The following is a 23,636-nucleotide window of genomic DNA, read 5'->3' on the forward strand; positions in this document are numbered from 1 at the left end:
ATATAATTAAACTCATCAAAGTGAGAACTGTAAAGAACTGTGCCAGCTGTCGAAAACATATTTGAAGTTGCTGTATTTGTAAAAAAATTCACATTAGAAAAGCATTCTATTTTGCATAGACCCCCGCTAATACAAAACAGAAATAAATTGTCACATGGTCTACGAGACTTTAAAGGTTGGGAAGCTCTGATGTTTACAGCAGAGATTTTTGTGACAATTTAGAAAAATCTCAAGTTTTTTTCTTGATAAAATATACGTTTAGTCTTGATTAGGAACAAGACTATTAAGTTGATATGATACGATGCCTTTTAAACCTACTCTTGAAGATTACGGTGTTACATACACGGATATAGAAATGCGGGCAGTCTATTCCATTCACCTAAATAATAATTACCGTAAATAAATATTAATTTTAGTACTTTTTATTTAACGGATTCTTTTGCACTATTCGTTTGTTCTCTTATAATTTGGACACAACTTTAATGCTCTCTGTACCTACGTAAACTATATACTTACGTTTATAGTTTGCGACACATTCCTATTTTTATTTATTATGAAGAAAATATGAGGAAATCCAGAGAAGAAGTTTTTTTCCAATTTACAGCTATCATTTCATGTTGAACCCTTATGCGATAACGTAAACAACAAGTCTTACATAATGACCTTTAACGTAAATAATAGCAAGCTTAATAACTACTTAATTATTGTTATTGCTTTTACGAATTCGTTCAATGAGCAACAGAATATATCCACGAAATTAGTGATATAATTTAGGTTTTGCAACGTTCGGGTAAAGAGCGCTTATTTAAATAAAATTTATAAAAGATACTTTATAGACATTAAATAATGTGCATTCCTACATTATACATATTCCGGTGTAGATCCCCCAGGTTAAACATGTGATAGATGCAGGTTTTTGTTACCACTATTACAATAATTCTTTGAAGTCCAATAAGGCCTTATTTGTAATAGCTCTACGCAAGTATACACAACGTTGACGTCGTAAATGGCAGTGGGAACTCCATTGTGGACGTGTGAAAATTATTTGTTTACACATTGTTTCTTTGCTAAATTTACATTTATTTTACCGCAAGTAAAATTGTGACTTATGGAGCTTCGAGAAAAATTAATGTGCAATTCAATTGACATCATATCTTCAAATTCAAATTCAAATTCAAATTCAAAATAATCTTTATTTCATAGGTAAGCATTATTACACTTGAAATCGTCACAATGGTTAAACTCTACCGCTCATTCGTAAGGCAGATTCCCCTGAGAAGCAACTCTGCTGCTACTGAGCAAGAAACTCTAGGGGTTGCTCTTTGTAAATAACATTTGCAATTTTTTTTTTATTTGAAACATCAGAGATCGAGACTACACAAATTTTAAATTGTAAATTAAGTAAAAATCCTTGAAGAATTAGTAGACTAAATGCAAAGTCAAATTGTCACATTGCGACACTACGATGCATTAAAACAAGCAATGCGATATAAACTTTATCTCTTACAGGATAAGGTTACATTTATTTAAACAAACAATGAAAAAGAAGAAAGCAAAATGCAATATAATATTAAAATATAATCACTACCAAATAAAGAATACATTTCGTTGAATGCAAAATAACAGAAGTGTAAAAGCGTACTGCTCCGCGCACGCTATGCATTGTACCGCTTGTGCCGCCACAGGCAATGCAAAGTGTAACTTAGCTTCTTAACAACAATATGATAATTTTTTAAAATCCAATTTCATGCATTTCGTTAGATAATGTATCCTTATAATTTGTCTTGTGTCTTGTTTCATATAAAAAAAATTTGGTGTAGTCTTGTGCGCTCTGTACAGTAAGATAGTATTCACTAATGAAATCTCGTCTCTGATATCTTTACTGACAAATCCCTTCAACAAATGTTTTATTGTTTTGAAAATAGGAATTAAATGTAGATGTATTAAAATTAAATGCGTTAAAGACTCTTTTTCCACTTCGATAGAAAGATCTCTCGTTAACAAACTCAATCAATCAATAAATCATATCGGATGGGATCTCCTGGTGTTGAATTTTTTCAGGCGTAAACCTCATATCATACTTATTTTGGCGGTTGTCATTGAAAATATCTGTCTGCGACCTTACGTACTTTCTTTCTTCAACGAAATAAGAAGACCTCGACTTTGTTTCTTGTCACATATATCTCTACTTGCGTTGATCTTATCATTAATATTGCGTGTAACTGACGACCTCAGTGTCCTAACGGTTTGCACTGTGGACATTGGACAGAGAGAAATCATCAAAAAGGTTAAAAAATTTATCTACTGCACGGTAACCTATCGCAAACTCGAATTTCTTTAGACCGAATTTCATTACTCCGAAAACGGTTCGACTTTTTTTCATTACTGCGATGACAGTTTTGGTATACATGTGCAACACAGAAATGTTTTACAGCAGAAGTATCGTTTGTCTGAAAACCTATTATTAGAATAATTATTATACGTAATTATTTGGGCAGAAGTATGTTCGATCTAATCATGTTTGTTATACTATCTGTTTTCCATATAATTTAGATTGCTGAAAATTCGTTTCGACAAAATTATTATTCTCAGATAAAATTTCACCGCCATACAATTTTATCGTGCAGCTCCAAAATTCTGGGTAGTACCTACTTTGCTGGTGCGCTGCAAGTCCCACTTACGTAATTTTCGTCATACCATATTTAAATAAATTGGTCAAACGGTTTGCGTAAAATAAAAATCTGGAAACGAATAACTTGTCTATTTGTCAAAACAGTGAAACATTAAATGGTGTAACGAAAAAAACCGTAACCGTGTTTTTGGACAAATGAAACAAAATCTACTCAATAAAAGCCTAAAGGTTTTCGGAGAAATAAAATTCTGTAAATCATGTTTCTAGCTTGTGACAGGTAACCCTACTGCACCTACCCCAACCGACCTCTGTGACCTCACAAACGAATAGCAAACAGATGTGCACATACGACGGTGCCGGCTTGTACCGACTCTGCCCGATTGCAGCCTGATAACACTATGTGATAACGACACAGTCACAAATGCAACTACGTTTTAATACTTATTGACGAGTGTAATTTAAATTCCTGAAATTTGTTGATGTGTAATCGCAGCTCTGTTGAAACAAGATTGCCTAAGCGCCGGCCCTGACCACCACCATATAATAGGTGACATCAATCATGAGTTACTAAAAGGTACTTAAAGAGTTGCTCGAGTTTTTGATGATCGACACGTGTCGATCTACAAAAAAATATGATATCGATCGTCTGTTTCTTATACTTTTACTCATCGACAAAAAATACGATGTCTGGTCATACGTGTCGATCGTCAAAAAATCGAGCAATTTCGTAGGCACCTTAATTATCCCCACTAAAATCGTAAATCAAAATATTCTAGAAATAGAAGACCAGTGGCAGAAAGGAGGAAAATTCGTAATACTTGTTGGAAATATACTTACAATCTCTAGAAACGATCTAACTTAATTTCCTCTTATAAAACGTTTATTAGCTTTGTAATTGAGGACAACAATAAAACTAGTTCACGATTGAAGGTTGCGATAGTCAGTTGTCAATCGGTGTTTTACTATGAACTCTATTTGGCGTCGCGACAATCCGACAAGACGTGATTGACTGAGTGAATGTTTTTGCGGTGAACTCGGTCAAAAAAAGTTCCTGGAAAAAAAGAAGTGGATAAATCTGAATGATAATATGAATAGAGTATGTGTTTTTACTGTCTTTTGTTTGTTTTTGTGTGAAAAAATCTCGGAAGATTTATTTAGAAATCTTTATGTTCATGAAGATTAAAAATACTCTATTTTTTTTGTTAAATATTCGAGTGGCGTATTTAAAGTAACTAATATATATATTTACTTCTTTTTATACGAAACTAAGTGTTTACTTAGTTTCGTAATAGCTTAAATAATTGCGCTGTACAAAAAATGTAAGATGTTATCGCAAAATTCATAGAGGCATCTTTTATTATTCTATATTAAAAATAGAGACGGGAAAAACTGCTTATTTTTTTTAAACGTTAAAGCGTTCTGCTTTTTTAAACGCTTTTTTGTTTGAAGCTTACAAAAGTACTTAGAAAAACGCTTACGCGCATAGACGTTAATGTTGAAAAACATGCAGTTGCATTGATAGCGAAAAGCAAGAGTAGACTAAAGGTTTTAAGATAAGTAAGTTTATTTGTAAAACATGAGTTTTATTTCTTTTATGAAATTATTTTAAGAAACATAAGTACGTTGTAAAAAATCAAATTGTTGAGTATAGAACTGACCAACGCTTACGCTTAAATTGAAAAGCGTGCTTATATACTTACTTTAAAAAGCAAACTTTTTAGGTGCTTTTCATCTAAACGCCCACCTTTAATTATAAACCAGGTAAAAGATGTTTCACATGTTATTTTTTTCTTTTCCCCAAAAGATAAAGTAAAGGATGTATTATTTTTTGATGTAAGTAAGTTAGCCATTTTGACTACAAAATTATTACGGGTTGCCAAATAGTAAGACAGTAATTGTAAAACAATAGAACAGTGAATGAATCCGAAAACAAAGGTTTTTCATGGTTACATTATTACAGTTCAGCTGATGTGGTTACTTGTTGACTATAGGATCTCATCATATTTTCCAGTCGCGTACATATCCATCACGAACTATTTAATTGTGTCCACTAATTTACACGCATGTTGTGTTCGTTTTTAAAAAAATGTGTAATTAGTTATAGTACTTACTTACCCCTGCAATATAAACCATTGATAATGTTGTTGTAAAAATTGTTGGTGAACCTTAAAGTACATAAATAAATCATCAAGTTGTCAAATGGGATATTTTTAGCAGCGGCAGGTTTTTGCTTCCACCGTCTGCGTTTCCTTATATATCTTGTTGCTGACCTATCGTGCTGCACTGTAAATTAACTATTATGCGAAACAAAAAGTGACTTGTTTGTTCCATCAAGGTTCTTTATGAAATTCAAAGTAAATTGGACTTTATTGTAACATAGTGAAATACCACCCATGGTATTGGAAATTGCGAAAACCCGATAATTTCAAGGCCGAATATCTGTTGCAATGTTGATTTACTTAAAATTTTTCCACTTTTCATGAAAATTGGGAAAATCAAAGCAATCTCATATAATTACAACATCGGAACTACGAAACAAAAAACATAAAATTGTTATTTGTTATTATTAACCTCTATTGAGCGTGATTTTGAGCTGTAAAAGTAAATAACTCAAGGGCCGGCAGCTACCTAGCCCTACATATTAGCTTAGCTTAGGGTGAACGCTGTCAGCATCTTGGGCACCTTGCCGCTGGACCCAATTTCATTCATGTAATTTAGTCCTAGTCTTACTTTCTAGTATTTAAGCTTTTATTGCATTCTATACCTTCCCCGTTTGGGAATCATCAAATGCATCCATCTGCTGCCTGTAATCATTCGTAAATCGTCAGTCCATCTGGCCAGAGGGCGTCCTACACGTTTGTGTATCCTTGTCAGTATTGTTATAATTATTAATACAAAGATCGAACACTCAGAAAAAATTCCGTCGATCCGGTCGGATTCGAACCGACGTCTTCTTGCATACCTTGTCAGTATTGTTAAATTTATTACAGTGTACATAAATTTTTGTGCAGATATTCATTCCGTCGAAGAATTTAATTTTTACTACCCAAATTTAGTACCTTGTTTAATTCTGAAAACTCGTCATTTTAATTATCGAAGCAACCACATTTTGACCTTTATAATTGAAATGACAAGAAACGATATCTACATTATGTCAATGTCGCAAATCCATCCGGGTGCATCGAGCAAAATCATCGACTAATTGGGTCAGAATCGATTATAAAAAAAATCGATATTACTCTATGATCAACAGAGCGTTGACTCCTTGTACGAAATCTGTGGGCAATAGCGACAAAAACCTGATGGTCACTATCCGTGAAGTGTCCACGAAGGTTCCACAATTCTCCGAAATGAAGTTTTATGTTATTGTAACGTTTTTGCATTAAGACTAAAGATTTGTATAATGTTTTATATTTTGGGCTACTTGGCTTTGCAATATTTCTTTTTGCGTTAACGTTGTTGTCATTCACAATGAACAGGGATTTCGTTAGTGGTAGCTACCGCTGTCGGGTTTGCTAACTTTTTTGGTTGAATTTATTAAGAAATTAACTATTATTTGTTACTTTATAAATATAAATAAATAATTATGTTATACTTATATTTATAAATAAATAAATAAAATACTTGAAATTATGATATAATAAATAGTCAAAGAATAAAAAAATATTAGGTATACTTAGTTCTCGTCCACCAACTTAGACAGAATATTGTGACTGATAACTTCTGCAGCGACAAAAAAATTATCATAATATACATTGTTGCATTACAAATTCCGGGCACACGAATTGTAGCAAACAGATTTCTTTCATTTTCTTAAAAAAAAATTTATTTAACTTTTTATATTATTTTTTTGATACAAGCACACGGATCTCCGGTATAAAATTACGAAGTTCCTTGTACTATGAGCACCAAAGCAACGGGATTCATACCAGGTAGTGCCTAGAACACCCATGCTAGAACCAAGTTAGAAAAGTTCATTTCCTATGTTGGTCCTATTGGGAATTGAATCCGGGATTCCACATCCAACGCCCATAGTGCAATAATAATAATAATAATGCACACACTCAACATATCCCTGCACTAGAGAAACCCTGTGTCGCGGGTGCCATGGACACACATAGACAACCACAAATTACACCCAAACTCACGAGAGAAATAAATGTAGGCCTTACAAATATTTGTCCCGGCCCGGGAATCGAACCACCGGAGCAATGGGCCACCGAAGTGGTCAATATAGTAAATATTGTTGACTTACATTGTTAGGTAGTCTTAAAATTTAAAAACGAAAAACGTACGTACGCATTCATAACTATTAGTCAAAAGCATCGTTAAGAAAAACCTCTATTTTTATTACATTTCCAAATACGTCTTCAAAAGAAATACGTATAGAAACTGACCTTGTATTGGATCTCAGAGCCAAATATTAACAGTGAGAGCAAGTGTAAAAAAGGGATCTACCGATATAGATAGTGAGTCACTGCCATTTATTTCACATCTGCTGTGTTTAATCTCTACATAGCCTGTTGACCGCTGTCCATAATGTCATGGACTGCATATGTCACAGTGTTGTACAGACACAATAAAATTACATATATGTCGTTGCAGTATAACGCAAGCTACTTTACATAAATAAAAGTTTCTATTTGTACCTGTACAAATAGGAAAATAAGTAACCTGTCATGTAAATGCATCGACAAAATGTTTTGAGGGGTAATTGTTTTTAAATTTTTATTTTTTATAATACCAAGTAACAGGACATGCAACTAGTGCGCATGGTGGTAAGGGACATGCCTATCCATAACAGTTGCAGTGCCACGAACAGCTTTAAATAGCAAAGATCTTAGGGGCACTGCCACTGTGCCTTACATCTCACGTTCACAAGGTCTCAAGTGCCTGTAATTTCACCAGCACCCTTACCCTTCAAAACCAGAACACAGTAATGCTGACATTACTGCTTGGCGGCAGAAAAAGGTAAGGTGGCAGTACTTCCCTGGACGAACTCTTTAACAAGGAGCTCTACTGCTGCCGCAATTAAAAGAAAATTGCTAGCTTTTACCCGTTGACCCCATGCCCCAGGCGTCCAAGTAATAGAAATTTCGGTTCATTTGCATAACATCCTGTACAGCGGTAGCGGCAGAGCCACGTGTGTCACGTAGATTACAATTTCTCAAGATTCATAGTACGGAGAAATGATAATGGATTCCTTCAGTTTAAAGGATCAGATGAATGATTTCTTGAATATTAAGAAAACGTAATTCTCCGGTCTAAGAATGTGGGCGGGGAACAAGAGCCTAGGATAGGGCATTATATAAGTATTTCTACGGTTTCCTGTCTGCCAATGTCATTACCGACCGATCAGTCGGCTATATTACTAACCGTTTAGATTTAATGCATTTTTACATTACGTGCTCTTGTATATAAGAATATTAATTTTTTTTTTATATTTGATGAGTTTGGTTAATTCTCGAAATTGCGATGTGTTGGGAATTTTCGAGGATATTATATCATTTGATCATCGATTTGTTCGGACGAAAACTGTCAAGATGCTGTTATTTGCGCAGGTTGGTTTTGGTATATTTAATGTTGAATGGTTTCAATCCATTTTCTCTGAGCCAATACGTATTGATATATTTTTTTCTGGGGTTAACATGTTCAATAATGATCAACACCCCTAAATAAATCAACAGTTTGTAGTAGCAGTAGAGCTTCTAGAGCATTAGAGCTAATGCTCACATTACTGTTTATCGCGTTCTGGTTTGGAAGACCAACTGCTACACAGCAAAGAGGAAGAGGAAGCCCACCAGGCGTAAGCCCGCAATCTTTGTGAAGCCGTCCACGTCGCCCTGGTCCGTCTGCCTCTGTGGTTTCGCAACTTCAGAGACAGGCACATCGGAATTGCTTTTGTAAACTATTTTAGTAAGTTATTTGTTCAACATAACGTTCACATTGTAATAAACAAATAATGCGCCAGTAACCACATGAATTACCAGGTCTCGAATCAAAAAAATCCCTGTACTACCAGATTTACGGAATTTATTCTGGGGCACTTTCCAAAACACTCAGAATCAATTTAGAAAAGTTTATTTCCCAAATTAGTTAACTAAATACAACTACAAAAAAAAAACAATAAGAAATAAACTATAATGTATTCTCCCACAACTTGTTGAGTTGTTCTTGGTTCTCTTTAGAATTCTGATTTCCATAACATAAATGCTTTAGTTACTTACTTTGGATCAGAGCAACCTGTGTGATGTTGTCTAATATTAATTTGTTTTTTACTTATTTGTCTTATACAGCCAATTTCAGCTGCTCTTCTCGGGTTGACGGTCAATTCGCATGATAAAAAAAAATAGTGCAAAGAAAGTACCTACCCTAGTCTCTGAAACTTCCATAAACAAAATCTAACAATGGTGGAAAACCAAAAAGCACATACAGAACGTATAACAGTAGAGTCATTGTTGGTGATTGTTAACACGAATTAGCATAACAGTTAGCTTTGTTCGAGATCCTTGCTGTGTTTTCTTTCTATTTTGGGTTAGTATGATGTAGGTAAAGATACTGCGTGAACTATATATTTCGTTTTGGTGTAGATAAGTGACGATTACCTATCCGCTCACGCGATGCGCTCCTCCTACCGCAAAATGGCGGCTATTTGGTTTCGCAAATTAGAAAAGCATTCAGTTTAAATACAAGTTTTTATAAATAAAAATTATTATTCTGCTTTGCTAAATAAATACCCTCCGTACTACCAACAAAAACATCTCAAATCAAATGCAGTAATACACCGCAAATCCTGCACTTAAAAAGCACTAATTACATTTTTGGTGTACTTGGATAAATATGATAATATTCCGTTTGAGTGGTTCTAACGTTTACCATGAAATTACTCCTTAAAGTACAGTTTATAAACATTTATATTCAGGGTAAACTTAAAAAACGCTACTTACGGTATGTTTTCAATAAATAAACACCGAAATCACCAGCCCAAACAATAACGTAAAAAAAACTGACGTATTTTTGAAGTTGTTTATTTTTTTTAAATGACAGACCCAGGCATTAAAAACTTTATGGTTTGCTAGAGTAGTTACAGTTCTTTTACCTGTTATAACTTCGATATCCGATAAATCGGTATAAAATCATCACCGGCACCTCTAGATGTGGTATGCGTCTACGGCTGCATGTATCGCGTGAGCGGCTATAGGTAATGAGAGCTATTACAGAAACCGCAGATCGCCAACAAGTAGATTTGTAGCAGTAGAGCTGTGAAAGAGTTCATCCAAGGAAGTATTGCCACCTGACCTATTTCTGCCGCCAAGCAGCAATGTGAGACTGCGTTCGGTTTAAAAGGGTAAGGGAGCTGGTGAAATTACAGGCACATGGGACTTATGCACTTATGTCTCAGTTCCGAACGGCACTGCAACTGTTATGGTCAGGCCTGTCGCTTACCGTCAGGCGCACGACTTGTTGGTCTTGGTGTCATAAAAAATAAATAATTAATCAGTACAGAGTACTCACTAAAAAAACCGAACTCAAAATTTCGTGGAATTACATCTATTTGCCAAGTTTAATATAAATGGGTTACCGGAAAGTGCGCGAAAACGGACTCATCCCCTAATTTGCCACCATTAGGGGTGGAATATTTTCCTCAAAGTTAAATGGGATCATTACTGACGTACCCTCTTTGTAACAAAAAAAGAATCATCCAATATTAGATAGAGTTAGCGCGTAACACACATACAAAAAAAAACATGCAGACGAATTGAGAACATCCTCATCCTTTTTTGTTGTCGGTTAAAATGATTGGGTGTTCCATTCGTTCCATTAATTCTTTTTGTGAAAATATAAAACTATTTTTCTGTATTAATAATACGGATATTGGTATCAACGATTGATTCTAGCACTATCGCTTTAGGATAACTCGGCTCTTAGATCTTTTTTTTTCTTTTTTAATGTAGGTGTTTATAGATAATGTTTCTACACAAGTTATTAATATTTTACAATAATTAATGTACCGTTAAAAGGCGTCGAAGAAGTATGAATCCGTATAATATTTTAGTTCAGTGGGTCAAGCAGCCGGACTTGATGCGAACCGGTCTTGCCACCCACGTGCTTAAGGCCTTTCCTCGTTGACACTTCGTGTACTTGTAAATATTGTCTCTACCTTTACACGTATACAGGCCCAGTATTGGTAGTAGATACAGCTGTTTGCGCTCCATCGATACTGGGCTATTTGCTACGCGTGCCTTCCAAACAATGCTTACCTTATTTTGTTTTGAATAAAACGTCGTATTTTCCATTGATTACATCAAAATAAGCACGTGAATTCATTGGGCGATTTCGACGGCTTTGTGCGCTAGATACGCCTCAGTTCCTTTAAACAAGTGTCGGGCAAATTGCAGCTCGCGGACCAACTTTTGCCCGCGAAGGGCTTTGTAATCCCTGCTAAAGTAAGAGCGTATGGATATTTCAGAAATATACATTGACAGCCTCGTCGATATGACACGCAAAAAACATATCTATGTTAACATATACACAAAATTTTGAAATATTTAAAAAATATGTCCAAAGAAGACCTCTGTGGCCTGACGGCTTACACTGTGGGTGGTAGTAGAAGCAGGGCTCCCGGGTTCGATTTCTGGTAGGACCAATTTGGGAAAAAGAACTTTTCTAAATTAGTTCTGATCTAGGTTTTCTGGAAAGTGATTTTCGTTGAGTAAATTCCGTTGCTCTGGTATTCGTAGTGCAGCGAATCCCAAGTTTTAGGCCTGGCAATTGGTGTTGTTTTCTGGCACATTATTATTATTAAAAGAAAATGATTTTAAAAATTGTAAAATTTCTTATGTTTTTCTGGCTCCTAATGAAAAAAGTTTGCCCACCTCTGCTTTAAACCATCTTCCCAATGAATTCGTTGTTTCTGAGATAGGTCGCGACTCTGGAAACATCATCGGTAAAATGTAACCCGGTTCTGCAATAATACATGACTTAATAGAGTGCAATGACACAGTTTACCGGTAATGTAAAATTGAATAAGTTCAATATAGACTTATAATATAGACTTTATTAACACCCTGAAAAAGTGAGCAAAGTGCTTTCTGATTACAATCATTTGTAGCAACAATTTCTTAACATTATTTCAATTGCTACGTACCGTGTCAAATGCACGCATGTGTACATAACGGCAAAGGTCATAAACGTTTTCTTAACTGGAACAATTTTCCATTCATCACATTTTGACTACAAAAAAAAAATACAATGCGTTCATGGTCTCAAATTTGTCATTTGCTTGCTTGTAACTTGTGAGAAATGGAACCTTATTTGTGAATCACTCGGTGTTGAAAATAACATCCAACCCAATCTTTGTCATTTTTAAATTACATCATACCTCTATAACTTACGGGAACATATTAAAAGTGCTATTTACTAAACGAGTGACATAAAAATAAGTTCGTTTTATAATGTTCTACCTTGATACATTTCGCATACAATAGCATTCGTACACGTTTTTGCCTCTAATAGCTCTATTGTCATTTCTAGCTAGCATAACACGTTCGATGTAATCTGATTTCAAACTCTATTATGATTTGAACTGAGTTCTATTTACGTATGTGAAATGTTGCGATGGGACCAAGATTGTCATTGTCAGAATGAATTAAACGTCTTGATTTTAATAATGTCTTGTAAATTAATGTCTCGGTTTCTAAGAGTCAAGTTGTTGAGCTATTTATGCGTTTAATAAGATTTACGCAATCTTAGGTTACCATTACATTAGCAAACTATAAACATCACCTGAAAAGACCGGTGGAAACCGATTATTGGAACAGTTCCGGTGAAAGTCAGCATTTGTTACCTAATTTCTATAGTTATTAGTGCTAAAACGCTTTTAATAGATGTTTTAAAGCAATTTTCAACGATTCGGCTTTTATATCGACGAAAGTGCTGTAAAAAGTATAATAATGATAATTAAATTTATGTTGGTTACATACGTGTACAAAATTTCTAATTGAAGATGCCATTGTGATCGGTAAATTAGTTATGTTCAATGTTAGATCAATTGAAACAAAGAAACTTACAAGACATATTTGTTTTTTTTTTGTGACGGAACGAGCAAGTCGTGCACCTGGTGGTAAGCGACACGTCTATTCTCAATCAGAACGTAAAATCGCAATGATCTGAGGGGATACTGCCACTGCGCCAGTCCTCGTCACCTTGAGACGTAAATGGACAAGACAGTCCCGTGCCTGTAATTTCACCAGCACCGTTCATAACCGGAACTAGTAATCTGCCGTCCATTAACTAAAACGTGGCTAAGTGACAAATGGTCAAATAACCGTTTCAAATAGAATAAGCAAAAAATTATCTTTTAAAAGCAGTAAACATTAGTTAACGTATTCGACTTATCGGAACTAACCCTAACGATATAGCAGAAATATCATGAAACAATTTCAATATTATAAAACGGAGTTATAATTTTTTATGATGTCCCAAAAAATGATTTTGTCACTTAGCCGCTTTTAGTTAGTGGACGTCAGTAATGCTCACATTACTGCTTGGCGGCAGAAATAAAAATAAAAATTTGGAAAAGTCCACTTAATAAGCAGTCTATCAACCTTTTAAGACACCTCAAACGGGTGAAATAGTTAACCTAACGCCAGCAACCTTCGAAGTATATAAATCCTCACGTTATTAATAATAATATAATAATAATTTATTTAAGATCATTGATCTACTTTGTTACTAACAATTAAAAACTTAAAAGTGTTAGTAAATTACACCTAATAAAATAATTAAAATAGAAATACTTAAAAATAAATAATAGAAATTAACATTAGGTATGCGTCATTAGAATTCATGTCACCAGCCCTTCTTGGTGACATGAATTATGGTCCAATGGCACAATATGGACACGCTACATCCTCCGATATGGTATTCAGAAGGCTGTTACCGCTGCCACGCATCCTGCTCATGACCGACGAAATGCGTTCCGTACAACTGCGTCAAAACCGTCGGTACGCGCGGACGCACTACTATCAGCCGCAACAGCATTCTAAAGGTGTTATTACACTGGACCTTCAGAGCATTGAAGGATTTCTGCGTATAATTAGCCCACAGGCCGCAGGTGTACAGTGTCTGGCAGTACGCCTTAAAAAGAGTTAATTTGACTTCATTCGTACACCGTGCAAACCTGCGAGCCAACATATTGCACCTTACCGTCAATGCCCTGCGCTCCCTATCCAGCTCTAAGTTATCTGTGAGCGCATCAGTCACCCAGTGACCCAGGTATTTAAACTGCTTCATTTGCTTGAGAGGAGCACCATCTAGTGTAACATTATATATTATAGTATAGTATATGGTATTGCAATGAAATCGAAAACTTGTGTCTGATAAAGGTTGTGATATCATATGCTTTGGAACCGTCGCGCAGTACCACTCAGAATCAGCTTGAGACATAAATGGACAAGCCCCATTTACCTGTAATTTCACCAGCACCCTTTAAAGCTGTGGAAGAAATTGAGGGGTCAGTAGTATGCCCTAAAGTCCATATTGAGTGATGTAGCGACGATAAGGAAAAAATATTCTTAGTCTACGTTTTATTGCAGCTTATTCTGAAATGTGGTCTTGAAATAAATGGTTTTCATACACTTTCATACTTTTTATAGATATATAAGAAGACATTTCGTGTTATGATTAAATTACTATTACGACGGAAAAGGTACGACACTTTAGCATAACGATACTGTTAATTGATTAATTTATTGCGATAACATACAGGTAAGGTACAATAAAAGTTTAAATAAAAAACTAGGATTTTTAAATTACATGAATAAAATTGGGTCCCCGCGGCAAGGTACCTAAGATGCTGGCAGCGTTCCGCCTTTGTATGGCTATGCTAATGCGTTGGGCAAGGTAGCTGCCAGCCCTTGGGTTTCCCAGAGAGTATATTATTTTTTTAGTTAAAATTTTGTACTGATGAAGGGCACTGTGATCCCACGGGCAGAGGGTTTCGACTCCAAAGGCTGTAAATAGGTAGTCGGAGCCGAGATCCTAGTACTTATTACTTTTTGTACTATTATTTTACTTATTTATTTATTTACGAGCCCTGAACCTAGAATAGGTTATGACGGGTTCAATCGAAATTCACAAATTGTATGTACAATCCTAATAATTTTTGAATTGCTGTAGATCAAATTAGCTTGTACATGTATTTTTTTTTTAAATAAATGATTATTGGAAATGAAACTATTTTTCCGGATTTAAATCGCGTATATTTCATGTCCCATGGTCACGGTTGTCAACCGTGACCATGGTACCTGTAAAGGGCCCGAAATGTCGGTTTGTTTGAACAAACAAATATACGCGATTTAAACCCGGAAAAATAGTTTCATTTCCTATGTGTAACAATCGCGAAAACCTAAGAACTCGATAAATGATTATTATTATTAAATAAATAACGCACACACTCAACATAGCCCCGCACTAGGGAAACCCTGTGTCGCGGGTGCCATGGACACACACATAGACAACCACAAATTACACCCAAACTCACGAGATAAATAATTGTAGGCCATACAACTATTTCTCCCGGCCCGGGAATCGAACCTGGGACCTCTGCGTGGCAGTCCGGCATGGTAACCGTTCGGCCACGGAGGCAGTTTATTATTAATATTACGACAAGGAAATTGTCAATCACTTGAAATAAGCTTTAGCTCAAGTAAACAACTTTTCCTGCGGGTACGATCGAGAGAGAAACCCCTTGTTTGATGTAATGGCTACCACCATCTGTCGTTTTCTCGAACCATTACGTAGATTGTCGCAATTCGCTTTCTAATGGTTGATCTCTTTAAAAGTGTCTTTTGATTACCGCAGTTATTGGTTTTTAAATAGCTACCTGTTAGACAAGCTGTACATTTTTGTGAACGAGACAAACAAGGTGTGCAATTGTGACTTCAACTGCAAGCATTGGTTGCAGTTAATGTGAACGATAGTCCGAGAATAAAAAACAGCAATTCACATTCTTAACAGGATATATGAGATTTTTTGGGTCTGGATCAACTTGATAGTTTTAAAGGTAACGATTACTTATTAAGGGTGTAACCGTCATAACTACTTCTGTGGTCGAACGGTTACCATGCTTGTCTACCACACAGAGGTCCCGGGTACGATTCCCGGGTTCAATTCCGGGACCGGGAGGAATATTTGTATGGCCTAATATGGTGTAATTTGTGGTTGTTTATATATGTGTCCATGGCACTCGCGACACAGGGTTTACCACTGCGGGTTTATGAGTGTGTGCGTTATAATAAAAAAAAGACAAAACAAAATGGTAGAACAAAAACACGATAGGTGACATTTTTTTCAGATTTATTTCAGATTTGTACTATTCATAAAATATTTTTCTGCAATGGCACGTTTCTTTATACAATAGGTTACACATACATATTTAGTAGTCAGTCATAGTCAGTAGAGCTCCTTGTGAACGAGTTTGTCCAGGGAAATCTGTCACATTACCATTCCTGCCGCCAAACAGTAATGTCAGCATTACCGCGTTCCGGTTTTGAAGGGTAGACGGGAAGAACAAGTCATGCATTTGGTAAAAGTTGCAATGCTCGTCAGAGCTTTAAATCACAAAGATCTGAGGGGCATTGCTACTGCGCCCGTTACCCTGAGACATCAGCTTACAAGTCACATAAGCCTGTAAGTTTACCAGCATCCTTACGTTTCAAAACTGGAACGCAGTAACGTTCACATTACAGCTTGGCGGTAGAAGTAGTTAATGTGGCTGGACAAACACTTTCACAAGGAGCTACTCTACGACGCACTCTTTGACAAGCTGCTACTAAAGGAGGTCCGGTAGAAAGAGATCATGAATTTACGCTACGCATAGACCTCATTCACCTATTCCACTCGTATCAGTCTCCTTATATGCGCCCATTTCGCTCTATAAATATAGTTATTAAGATCCCTTTACTGCTATTGTAAGAAAAATATTGTAAGGCTTTTTGGAACCCTTATAGAAACTCATTATCGCTGCCTGTAGACAGAAGTGATAATAAGGAAGTTCTTAATATTGCGTTGACGGTCTTGAGTTATAAGGTTGACTTTATTATTATGCCTTTATATGCACTGGTTCTTCTTACTTATCAATTTATCGAGCGGTGTTGCTTTTATGCGATATAACAAGACATGGCAGCAATGATTACAAACTGTGGATTTAAATTACCGCTTCAAAAAAAACATGTCCGTACGAAAATTGTTAAACCACACAGCATAGAGCACTATCATGACAATGCGTGACGTCACAACGTGATTGTACGGCGCAACCTTGCGCATACGCCGCTCACTACGCGACCTGCGCCTGCGCCGGATTGTTTTGTTGCTAAAATTATGTTGGTGAATGGCAAAAAACATATCTGAATTTACATATTAAATTTATTAGACAAATCAAATGTAATATTTACAGTGTAACTACACGAATGGATATATTTAGAGAAATGCTTATGAATTAAGATCACGATGGCCACATATACCTGCCAGAATGTTGAATTAGAAAAAAAAACAAAAAAAATACTTCAATCGTCTTTTGAATTCGATTAAAAACGTTCTAATATAACGGTTGGTATGAACATTATTATCAAAATTAATAATAGTTTTTAATAATAGTTTTATGTATTACAAATAATGGACTGATTGGGAGACCCAAGGGTGTCAGCCTTTGTCAGCTACCTGGCAAAAAAAAGTAAAAAGTTAACGCCTTTAGAATTTTGGGCATTTCGCCGCATGGACTTAATATTATCCATCCATTAATGTAGCCCTACCTTTAATGTATGTAGCCGCTTGTATAATAAAAAGAAACCGTTTAAGTTAAATAGTTCATTGTCATGTAATGAGTCATTACATGACATTGAATTATCAATGACAAGTTAAGTAGATTTACTGCCTGCGTCGACGAACCATTATCATGCTGGTCTGGCACGCAGAGGTCCCGGGTTCGATTCTCGGGCCGAGAGAAATATTTGTTAGGCCAATATGTATTTCTCTCGTTTGTCTCGAGTTTGGGTGTAATTTGTGGTTGTCTATGTCTGTGTGCGTTATTATTATTATTTTTGCTCTTAAAGCTCCTTGTGAAAGAGTTCGTCCAGGGAAGTATTGCCACCTTACCCATTTCTGCCGCCAAGCAGTAATTTGAGCATTAACTGCTGTCCGCTAACTAAATAACCGTTTTAAGTACCAAAAAATACAGCACAAGATTCTCTTACATAAATAGTTAAAATTATTTAACGTGTTCGCCTTATCGGAATTTACCCTAACGATGCATAGCAGAAATAATGTCAAACAACTTCAATATTCTAAAACTAGGATGGTTTTTTATGATATCTCAAAAAATATTTTATATAGCCGCGTTTTATTAGCAGATGGCAGAGTACTACATTCTAGTTTTGAAGGGTGGTGGTGAAATTATAGGCACATGGGACTTGTCAACTTATGTTTCAGGGTGACGGGCGCAGTGGCAGTGCCCCTCAAATCTTTGCGATTTAAAGCTCTGAGTGGCACTGGACAGGCGTGTTGCTCAACATCAGGCGCACGACTTGTTCGTCCCGTGACTTGGTAAACTAAAACACAACAACTACTTTTAGGTATAAATTGTGTATAATTATTAATATTGTTTAATATTTATTATCTATTTTTAGAGTCATTTCATGTTTTTGTATTAAATGTAAATGTAAGTGTTTAGTGTTTAGTTTCGTATTAGATTTGTTATCCAACGTCAAATTTGTCAGACGTGACACACTTTTAAACCCCTCAAGGGTTTTAGTGTCGTATAAACGAATGTAAAAATGTATATAAGTAAATAAATAAATAAATAAATAAAAAAAAAATAAAAAAAAACATCTACATAAATAAAATATATACGGTAAAAAAGTCGTTAAAACAAAAAATAAAGATCAGCAACAAGCAAGGTCCGCTAGTTAGTTCCGTGGCTTAGTTGACATAGGGTCTGGCAAGGTTCGGTGGAAGACGTTGGTTCGAATCCAGTCGGATCGGAGGAATTTTTTCTAAGTATTCGATCTTTGTATTAATAATTATAACAAACTATAATAGTGGAGTAATTTCACAAAAATAATTGAATATCGTGGTGGACAAACATTCAATAAATTAAAAAGAATAAAAATTTCTGTTTATACTTTGCAAAGGTAGCTATTGCATGCACCAAACTATGTTATTAGTATTCATTTTTAAATTGTTCATAATTACAAGATGTGTCCTTAATAAAAGTTGTATTTCCTAACCTGAAGACTTCTTAAGGTCTTTGTTAATTACTGAGACGTAGTGACCTTTTGCGATCGCAGCTTTCCTTATCTGTTATACGAGTACAATTGAATAGGTGAGTTTGGGAAATTTCCATTGCCATTAGTAGCGTTAAGGCTGTATTGCGTGTGAATTGTAGAGATTTTTGCAGCAATTTAACAATAAAAGCATAGAAAAAGTGAGTTATTCAACTTCCTACGTAAGTTTTAGTCGTTCACTTATTTCCGGCGAGATATTATTGGTAATTACAAAAATTACTTACTTACAATTCACGTACAAAGAAGAGTAAAAGATAATAAAAAACAAAATACAGTTTATATAGAAAGAAGGGAACAGAAATCTCATATTATGTGGAAACTTTTGATTCGTCTTAATCTAATTTGTATATTTTCGAGTCGAATGATATTATTGACCAATCATTGGAGTAATTAAAGTCTTCCATGCATTGACTTACAATTATATGGACGTCGGGTCCGCGCTAAAAAGTGTCCGCACTTGTAAGGCGCTAAAATCGTATACAGAGCGCGACACTCCGCTTTAGTCTTCATTTGTTCTACTGACAGCGCGATACTGCGATGACATTACAATTTAAATTTCGAATAGGTTGACTTGGGACATTTTTTTCGTGGTTTTTGTATTAGACCCGTCGTCCATTTATTTGTAAGTCAATGCTTCCATGCATCGTTCCTGCAACTAAGTACAAGTCTTTGTTGTTGAACAGATTACGTTTTTTTTTACTAGAAAACAGTAAGAATTTAAAATCAAATTCAAATTCATTTATTCATATCAGGCATCATAGCCCATAATAATATTAATACATAGAATTACAACACGTTACTAATTGTATTACGTATTGGTTACATTAATTATATTTGAAGTTACATAAATGAAATTTTAAACAATGTCCAAATAAATGAAATAAAATTAATTCAAGTAATTAAAATTTGAAATTTAATTACCATTTTTTTATAATATCAAGTGACGGTACGAACAAGTCGTGCACCTGATGGTAAGCTCCACACATGTCCACAACAGTTGCAGTGTCACTCAGCTCTTTAAATCGCAAATAACTGAGATGTAAGTTGACAAGTCCCAAGTACCTGTAAATTCACTAGCACTCTTGCCCTTCAAAACCGAAACGCAGTAATGCTGACATTACTGTTTGTCGGCAAATATAGATAAGGTGGCAGTGCTTCCCTGGACGAACTCTTTCACAAGGAGCTCTACTGCTACTAATATAAATTGATGGTACATTATAGTGACACCCTTTGTTTAAGTTTACCATACTACAGTAGTTTATATATATTAAACTTAAGCTAAATTCGGTATATTATATTTAAATTCGGCGTGGTGTTCCGAACAAGATCCATTTATTTTACACCTAGTATGTTGCGTCCTATAGCTCGCTGGCAAACACTGAGTGTGAACTTCTGGGCTTCTGTCAAAGAGCAATTTGTGCACCAAAGGAATATTTACATTATATGGTCAGTTTTATTTAATATCTGATCTTTATTACAGTAAAAGCAAAATGTCAAGTGCCATTCGGTTTCATGTTAGGTTCTTGTATCAGTTTATTCAATTTAGTATTTTTTTTGTTATAAGCCCTTTCTACTCCATCTGTTCGGAATTTGTTCATGTAATCGTTGTAGAAGAAGATTCTGAAAATTTCTATTAAATATTGCGTTTGTTAATAAAACCATTTAAAATTAGGAAAGAAGTTAGTAATAAACGTGACTTTAAAGTTTTAATATTTTAATATTTTTCAGATTTTTTTTTGCAATATTTGGGGTTTAAGATAAATCTGCATTGACTCGACTACACTACAGCTTGGATTGGTTAGGATTTTTAGTCGCTACTTGTTAGATTTCAATAATGGGGGTGACATTTGATTTTCCTTGATCGCAGAAGTATTTTAGGTCAATTGTGCTAACATGGGTACCTACACTATATAACAAAATAAAATGACAAAATTTATTGTTTGTGGAAAAAATAACTTTTAATCGTAATTCGTAACGGATTAGAGTATGAACTACCCTCACTTTCACTCTAAAGATAAACCAGCGATCAAATTCTTATATCCACATTAGGTAATAATTACAATTGTTAGCTGCGGCGTAGAATCGGTCCGGCGGCTGCGCGGGCGCAGGGAAAGCTTCGGACATAAATATGCATAACTCGCGTGATTTCTCCAATCGCACGCTAGCGGTGTCCACTCACGCGCAGGGTTTGCTTACGTTTTTCAGTCAGGGTTGCCAAATTAGTCAGTTTCTTCTTTAACTTTTACATAAACTCATTGAAACTGCAGCAAATGTCAGGGGAGGGTTGTTAGTCGTACATTTAACTATTAGTTAACCTTATTATTATTTACGAAAAATTCTACATTCCCATTTACAGTCAGATTAAAAGGAAAAGTTTGACATTTCCATTGATATATAGAATGTGGTTTGTGAATATGACGTGGATCTGCATTCAGTTTGGAAGAAAAATAAAAGAAAATGGAGACACTGTCGGTTGTAGAAAACGAAGACATTAGCCACATTATTATAACTGCCTCCGAGGCCTAACGGTTACCATGCCGGACTGCCACGCAGAGGTCCCAGGTTCGATGCCCGGGCCGGGAGAAATAGTTGTATGGCATACAATTATTTCTCTCGTGAGTTTGGATGTAATTTGTGGTTGTCTATGTGTGTGTCCATAGCACCCGCGACACAGGGTTTCCCTAGTGCGGGGCTATGTTGAGTGTGTGCGTTATTTATTTATTTATATTTATTAAATAACTGTGAAAGTAATTAATTATTTTTTTGTGATAGCACGTGACGGGACGAACAAGTCGTGCGCCTGGTGGTGGTCCATAACAGTTGCAGTACCACTCGGAGCTTTCAATCGCAAAGATCTGAGAGACACTCTCACTGCGCCCATCACCCTGAGACATAAGTTGACAAGTCTCATATGCTCGTAATTTCGCCAGCACCCTGTCCCTTCGAAACCGGAACGCATTACCGGCGGCTGAAATACGTAACTGCTGCTACTAAATAATTTGCAATAACACATTAATTAAAATACACTTGTGCCAACCCTAACGGCAATACGTTTTGTGGTTGATCGAACCTGCTGCAGATAACGTGTTAAACGTTGGGGTATTCAGTATCAAGAATCATTGCTATACTTTAAGTTAGACGTGGTTTATCTCAGATTTATTTAAGATTCGCCTCTTGGACTTTACGTCACCTATGGGAATTGTAGCGTTACTGTAATAAACTTAATTTTTTGTCGAATCAAAAACTTAACGCCTGAATTTGCAATTATTAATACAAAAGTTAAATACTAAGAAAAATTACTTCGATCCGGCTGGATCCGAACCAGTGTCTTCAGCATACCTTGACTAACGCTCTCCCAACTGAACGATCCAGCAGAACTTACAAATTTTTCGTTGTGCTTGTTGCAGATGTTTGTTTTTGGTATGTAACGACTTTTTGCCGTAGCGCCATCTGTGAGATATTTATGAAAGTTTTTCTTCACTCACCTGAATTCACATCAAGTACAAAAGAATAACCGTGGAACTATTTGAATCTAATAAAAACATAACTTTTTTATAAAAAAAAAGCCCTCAAAAGTTCGTGGAATTTTTGCCAAGTTTGATTGAGATCGGTTACCGGAAAGTGCGCGAAACCGGATTCATCCCCTAGCTTGCTACCCTCTGAGGTGGTAAATGGGACCAACACTGAGGTACCACTTTCCAACAAAAAAAGAATCATCAAAATCAGTTCACAAAATCCGGAGTAATCGTAACGTGTAACGTACATACAAAAAAGACACAGTGGCATTGAGAACGTCCTCCTTTTTTTGAAGTCGGTTAAAAAGTGAAGTTGCTCCATGGAGGTGATGACATTATACTATACATTTGTGAATGTTTGGTTGCAGTATCTCTCGCTAATAATTAGCTCACACGCATCCACTGCTGGACATAAGCCTCCCAGTGAGCACGCCAACTCTTCCGGACTTGTGCTGCCAGTATCCAGCTGCTGCCGGCCACTTTTCTCTGGTCGCCCGTTCATCTTGACGCAGATCTTCCTACATTACGTTTACGTTGATTTGAACAAGGTTGTTCCATCGGCATGAACCCTTCTGCAGATCAAATCCGGCCCACTGCCACTTAAGTTAGTTTTTTGACGAATCCTGTTTTCCAAAGATAACATCGTGATGAGGTTTTATCACATGTTATGTTAAAGGTTTACAATCCTTAGAAACGTGTAAAGTCCATATTGTATTGAGCCAGCACGAGGCGGGCTATGGCCTAAACCTTCTCTTTAATGGGTTGACGACGAAAAAAGAAAATATGCTGCAGAGCAAAATAAACGTTATTGCAAAATGAGTGAGGTTCAACAGAGCGTGGCCGCTTCACGCTCGATCTGGCTTTAAACGATGAGATGAAGACACAAATAACTACTAGACGTGATTGTAGAAAATAATGTACTTTGTTCACTATTCTGTTTGTACTGTATTGTAATATTATTTAATAGCGCCGTTTTTTTATAATACCAAGTGACGGGACGAACAAGTCGTGCACCTGGTGGTAAGCGACACGCCTATCCATAACAGTTGCAGTGCCATTCAGAGTTTAAATCGCAAAGATCTTACGGGCGCTGCAACTGCGCCCGTCACCCTAAAACATAAATTGACAAGTCCCGTGTGCCCGTAA

Source organism: Hyposmocoma kahamanoa, unplaced genomic scaffold (assembly GCF_003589595.1).
Source record: "Hyposmocoma kahamanoa isolate Upper Pololo Valley unplaced genomic scaffold, ASM358959v1 86, whole genome shotgun sequence".
In the NCBI taxonomy this organism is placed as follows: domain Eukaryota; kingdom Metazoa; phylum Arthropoda; class Insecta; order Lepidoptera; family Cosmopterigidae; genus Hyposmocoma; species Hyposmocoma kahamanoa.